Raw genomic sequence first — 6,945 nt, 5'->3', positions numbered from 1 at the left:
CGAGTCTAATAGCAGAGGGCTTGAATACATATAAGTAAGTATTTCTGTTTTCTATTTTTAAAACATTTGCAAATATTTCCAAAACCCTGTTTTTGCTTTGTCATTATGGGGTATTGTGTGTAGATTGAGGAACATTGAATCCATTTTAATTGAATCCATTTTAAAATAAGGCTTTCAAAATGTGGAAGAGGTCAAGGGGTCTGAATCAGGGATGCAAACCAGTCACCTTTTGTCGAAATTCGCAGTTTTGAATCCAAAATAGGTGACCTACGTGATTCATGTAGATCCGATGAGAAACGTTTGGGGCCAATCGTTCACATAACAGAATGCAGCACGCGACTGAAGAGAGACGAGACAACCAATTTGCTAGTTACAGTATCAGCGGAGAGTGGAATGGCAGTTCCAGCTACATCAGCGCGTCCCCTGGACAATAATGAGGAGGTAGGTGAGAAGCCTGACCACAGAGACGGGGGTGAGAAGGTAATTAAGTGTACTTCATGAGCTTTAACCAAAAATCAACTGGCATTTGGAAAGTTTGAGTTGAGGGAGAAGGGATGGTGGAACAAGTATTGTTAGCATTAAGTATCTTGCTAGCAGGATCGAATTCTCCGTGAGAAATGTTGAGCAACATTAGTCAACTTAACTGATGAAATAATTGAGTTTATGGTGTGAACATTAGCTGGCTAATAAAGTCAGACAGCTACATCAGATGAGCTAACGTTAGTAACCTAACCAATTCGCTATAGGGGTGGCAGGTGGTTAGAGCGTTGGGCCAGTAACCGAAATGTTGCTAGATCAAATCCTCGATGCTGACAAGGTAAAAAAAATATTTCGTTCTGCCCCTGAACAAGGCAGTTAACCCAATGTTCCTAGGCCGTCATTTTAAATAAGAATCTTCTCTTAACTGACTTGCCTAGTTGAATAAATATTAAGTTAAAAAATATATATATAGGTATACGACTCCTTGCCGTTTTATAACGAGTTTGTTGCTTACTGACCCTGGCAATCTGTGTGAAATGCTAACGAACTACTTACTATCTGTGAACTAATGTTTAACCTCTACAGTATGTGGTTACTTTTCAGAATGAGAGCATTAGGTGAAATGAGGTGTTGCTTGTTAAACAAGTGGATTTAGGGATCCAGTGTAGCTGGAGCTGGGCCTGGTTTTGGCTTAAGCTGGATGCCACTGTAGGAACACCACACACCTTCTCACTTTATCAAGACAGTGGGTAAAAAGGGGTGTGTCACTGCCTGAAAGAGATCGATTATGCCAACAAATGGCATCATGTTCTGCTGGCACATTGTAGAACAGATGTCCACAGGCAGGAAGTGTATGTAATACTGTGCAGTGTAGACAAAATATTGTTTTTGTTGTGTTGAACTTGACGGTAACACGTGTGTGAGTAAGGGGGTGTTAGTAGAAATTTGACTTGAGCGTTATTCTTGCACACGTAGCCTTATGCACTTGATCAACTTCTACTATTGGCAATTATAATAGAGCAAAAATAGAATGCCTGTTTTGTTAGATTCTTATTCTACTTAAAAAAAAAATGTTTTTTCAATATTTAGATGTGTGTGTGGTCGCAGGTGTTCTATAATAAAGGCTGTCATGGCTAACTGCAATATTAGTGTATTGTTTTTTTTCTCCAGACTTGAGTGTCATTTACAGTAAAGTCTAGGGAATAAATAACATTGGACATTGCTTTCTTAAATTGTTTTAGCTGCGAGTTAGGTTCACATGAACCACTTTTTTAAATTTCACACACAGAGACTGATCATGTAGATCATATTCTTCGTTGTTTAATTAGTTAAAACCTGCATTTCTCCCGAGCAGGGATTTTTAGAGAGTTAGAGAGTTGGTTGAGAGTTGGTAACCGAAAGGTTGCTGGTTTGAATACCTGAGCCGACAAAGTTTTTAAAAATCTGTCTGTGCCCGTGAGCAAGTCACTTAAACCCTAATTTGCTCTAGATCCGCCGTACGACTATGGCTGACCTTGTAAGCCAACACGTTTAACTGCACGTGTCCGGTATATGTAAAATATATTTATTTTGTGTGTGTGTGTGTTTCTGTAAATGTTCCAAGGGAAAAGAGAACATGCACAGCACCGTCGACATTGATGTCCGTGATGAACTGACTTGGCTCATGTAATCCTGTATGTCAACCAAAGCCTCCTGTATATTCCATGTCTGTATGTCACTTACTCTGTCTGTGTGTGTGTGTGTGTGTGTGTGATGTTTTGTCTCTCTCTCTCTTTGTGTATGTACGTGCAGCACTGCAGGAATGGAGGTGTTTAATATGGCGGCCTCACCGCGGCTGGAACTCCCTGTGTGAGAGACAGAGAGCGGGAGAGAGCAACAGCTCGTTTGAAGTCTGCGACTGAGCCTCTCATCAAACGGCAGTTCTGCAGCCGTCTCAGCCCGTTCCCTCACACACACACACACACACACCCCAATTCCTCCTTTCACACTTTGCATCCCACCTAGTTTTGATCCCCTTCATAGTTCATACCACAGATGACACAGTCACCGATAAGCAACATCAAACACTCCCAGATGGTGGCCATTTTGTTTTCTCCCCCATATCACTTTTCAGTCTCACTCCCAAACCTCGTTCACAGTGGGACAGTGAAATAGTCAGTGGGACAGAGACTCCGACTCATGTCTTTGTTACAGAAATGTTTATATTGACTACTAAATCCATTTGTCCTATGTATGAGCTCCTATATGTCAATCGTTCAGGACTTATGTCTATCTAATTAGTCATTAAACTAAACATCTGTATTGTCATTGTATTTAGACAGGCCTAGTTTAAATGTCTACTTACTCACAAACTGTCAAAGATTGTACTTTTTTGGAGAAATGTCCTCTGGTCTGATGAAACAAAAATAGAACTGTTTGGCAATAATGACCATTGTTATATTTGGAGGATTAAGGGGGAGGCTTGCAAGCCAGCATACTTCCAAAGTTGTGGAAAAATAGCTTAAGGACAACAAAGTCAAGGTATTGGAGTGACCATCACAAAGCCCTGACCTCAATCCTATAGAAAAGTTGTGGTCAGAACTGAAAAAGCGTGTGCGAGCAAGGAGGCCTTACAAACCTGACTCAGTTACACCAACTCTGTCAGGAAGAATGGGCCACAATTCACCCAACTTATTGTGGAAGGCTACCCGAAACGTTTGACCCAAGTTTAACAATTTAAAGGCAATGCTACGAAATACTAATTGAGTGTATGTAAACTTCTGACCCACTGGGAATGTAATGAAAGAAATAAAAGCTGAAAGAAATCGTTCTCTCTACTATTATTCTGACATTTCACATTCTTAAAATAAAGTGGTGATCCTAACTGACCTAAAACAGGGAGTTTTTACAAGGATTAAATGTCAGGGATTGTGAAAAACTTCAGTTTAAATGTATTTGGCAAAGGTGTATGTACACTTTCGACTTCAACTGTAGCTAACTGCACGTTGAGGAACGAAAGGACTATGATGTTAGTAGAATAGTCAGAGATGCTGGTGAGAGAGGCATGTCTGTTATGGAGGTGAGGAATTGTATGTTCATATGACTTCGCTCTCTTGATACTAGTCCTGTATGGTGGGTTCGGGCTGGGTACAGTACACACCCTCTCTCTCTTCTCCTGGAGGCCTATGTGACAGGTTTCCACTCCACCCTTGCGTCGGGGGTGTGTGTAGTCTGGGTCGTGAGGGTTGAGGGTGAGTCATCCCCTGAGCATCCCTCTCACGTCCCCCACACACACACCCACCGTGCCCCAGACACCTTCAAACAACGCTTACCAAACACAGGCACAGTGTTACATGTCAGTCATTCTAACCCCCATCACATGTATACAGAGAGAGGCGGATCAGTTATCCCCAGCTGAGTAGCAAGAAGACACACCTGAGTCTATTGAAATTGGTAATACAACAAACCTTTCATTCCAAACTTCCATGCAAAGCTAACATTGACATGAATGCATGATTTGTGTCAAAGTCAGGATGTTGGCCCAAAGGCCTTTATGTACAGTACGTTTAAAATTATTTGCATAGTCGGCTACATCTCATTGGTTAGCAGCGTTTACAATAAGACGTGCAGGCTTTTTACCTGTTGACAGGTAGAACGGGTCGGGTGATAACTGCAAGCATGAATAATTGCTCCCAGATACAAACGCACAGAAACCTCACATATTCCCTGGGGTTTCATTCCCACTTGAGCCTCGCTGAGGTTTTCCAAGCCAAATGTGTTGAATAATGAAGTCCTATTTGACTGGGAATTGGATTCACACGCTGAAAGGATCCAACTCACGGAGCTCCCACAGGCAACTGGGTTCTAGTAGTCCTGCATCGCTTCCTTTCCTTATCTCCTTTCCTTGACTCATTTCTTTCACGACTTTAGTAACCGTCCTTTCACTGCCTACCTAGGCATACTTTTTTATTGTTTTATATTTATTTATTTATTTGACTTAAAAAAAAAAAAAAATTCTCCCCAATTTCGTGGTATCCAATTGGTAGTTACAGTCTTGTCCCGTCACTGCAACTCCCGTACGGACTCGGGAGAGGCAAAGGCCGAGAGCCATCCGAAACACGACCCTGCCAAGCCGCACTGCTTGGAAGCCAGCCGCACCAATGTGTCGGAGGAAACACTGTGCACCTGGCAACCGCGTTAGCGTGCATGGCCCGGCCCACCACAGGAGTCACTAGAGCGCGATGGAACAAGGCCATCCCGGCCGGCCAAACCCTCCCCTAACCCGGACAATGCTGGGCCAATTGTGCGCCGCTCATGTGTCTCCCAGTCGCAGCCGGCTGTGACACAGCCCGGGATCGAACCCGGATCTGCGATACAGTGCCTTAGCCCGCTGTGCCGCTCGGAAGGCCCCTCTAGGCATACTTCCAATCATCACAAGAAGGAGCCCTAGAGGTTGTGGGTCAAGTTGACTAATAAACTGGCTATCCTGTGGAATTCAACTCTCCTTAGGTATGTTTTGCACTTTATTTAGATGGAACAAGGGGGAGACAGTCGAGTTGGAGAGACGGTGAGAAGGGAGGACATGGGGATTGAACCCGGGTCTCCGGTGGGAGTAAACATGTGATTTGAGCCGTGAGCGTTCCTGCAAGACAACAGGCTCTGCACCTGTCTTTATAGTTAATGCCTATCAACCATAGACACACATGTATTGCAATAAGTGGCGCCTGTAGATGTGTACGTGTTCTGAAGAACATCCTCGTACGTGTCAGTGTTACCAGATGACGTCAATCCTTGTCCAGTTTATTGCTATAAACAAACAATACGTCCCAAATGGCACACTATTCCCTATGTACACTACTTTAGGCCAGAGCCCTTTTGTGACGCATCCCTATAAATTCCAGCTGACTGATTTGTCCGGCTACGGTCCAGAACCGCTCAGCCGTCCGTCACCATGGGAAATTGTCAAATGTGGATGGAGCTGGAGAGTGGGCCTGCCTGGGAACCAATAGGAACCCGTTGAGGGCAGCATGCGTGGGACGAGGGTCTAGTTAGTTGGTTAGGAAGGAAGGATTTGGAAGTACCTTCCAACTGGGAGAAATTAAACTGTCAAGACTGCAGTTTGATTGGGTAATGGATCTGGTATGTTTCTCCTCTTTGATCTAGTGCTGATCTAGGATCAGGTCCTCCCTGCCCACACAATCTTATTCAATATGATCTGAGAGGGGAAACTGATCCCAGATTAGAAGATTCAGCAGCATTTGGGTAAGGTATTTGGTATGGTTCTCCTCTCTCTAATGCCAGGACGCCATAACAGAAGTTTCTCTGATGTGGTTCAGGACTCCAGGGGAGGGTTGTCTCCATGGTGGTTTTTAGAAAGAACAGTCAAAATGGTGAGGGCGGAGGGGAGACAGTTACTCAGAGACATCCGGATTGGCTGGGTCTCACCGCAGCCATAGCAGTCTGGTGAGCTGGTTTTGCCTGGAGATAGAGGGAGGAGGAGGGGTGGTTTAAGAGTTCTTGGCTAGAGTTGATCTGGTGTTACTGGGTGTTTTGAATGGTTATTTTTGTTCCGTTTCTACCATGACTCACTCTCTTCTAACTGCTGCCCTGAGGGGAGAGGGAGGGGGAGGGTACTGATGTGGTCAAATCATTAGGAGACTGCATGTTCTCCTGCTACGGTAGGCGTTGGCCTACTTTCTGACCAATCAATAGCCCAACTCAGTCCCTAGGATGATGATGAAGTGAGAGTAGATTTCACCAAACAGCTTTCCCCATCAGATCTGTCAATACTGCCTGGATACTGTCGATTGACTTATCACAGCGTGAGTTGTAGTTGATATGCACATACTGTAGCTAGTCACGTGATACTCTGCAATTCTCAGAGTATTTTCTCAAACACCATTGCGTGATGTAGGTCCAGAAGGATCCTTATTTAGAACACCACATTCAGAACACTGCACTTATCTACGGATGTTGTCTGCCTGATCTTATCCGTAAGCAGAAATGAAAGGTATTCCACTGTCATCGGACAAGCTAATGAATAATCAATGAAGCGAATGCCCTCTCCACCTGCCAGGGTCCCCCCCCCCTCCCTCACCACATGCATTTTATCAGACTACCAGCGGCCATGTTGTTTCCACTGGTGGGTCATATATTTACTCCCGTCGAGGACCTTCGAGTGCTCTCCTCGTGTCTCCTGAGGGAGAAAGCCACAGGTGTTTTCTTAGCCTCTCCTCGAGTCTCCCCTCTCTCGCCTCACTCCTCCCTCCGTCAGCTTATAGAGCCCCCCCCCGTACCTCCCTCTCTCTCTCTGGTCTCTCTCTCATTGTCATTGGAGTGCGATACCTCCTCCTTGAGGCCTCGGGACCACTCGAAGCCCTCCACGTGTCCTTCCAGCCCCTCCAGCTCCAGCAGCATTTCAAAACCATCTGACCCCGGTGTGCTAACTGCGCTATTTTAAGAGCAGGGATGGCAAAACCGTCTGTC

At 44.8% G+C, this 6,945-nt stretch overlaps 1 long non-coding RNA gene across 1 annotated transcript; it reads left to right on the top strand.

The window, feature by feature from the left end:
* The first annotated feature begins 375 nt into the window (after window positions 1-375).
* LOC110485834 (uncharacterized) lies at window positions 376-3,284 on the top strand. The gene is made up of 2 exons (XR_016485782.1): window positions 376-441; window positions 2,272-3,284. It is a non-coding gene; the product is annotated as an uncharacterized LOC110485834 (long non-coding RNA).
* The last annotated feature ends 3,661 nt before the right edge of the window (window positions 3,285-6,945 follow it).

Source organism: Oncorhynchus mykiss, chromosome 13, assembly GCF_057628025.1.
Source record: "Oncorhynchus mykiss isolate SJ-2025 chromosome 13, ASM5762802v1, whole genome shotgun sequence".
NCBI lineage: Eukaryota > Metazoa > Chordata > Actinopteri > Salmoniformes > Salmonidae > Oncorhynchus > Oncorhynchus mykiss.
Note: the sequence above shows the minus strand (reverse complement) of the source record. Positions and strands in the feature narration are given on the sequence as shown.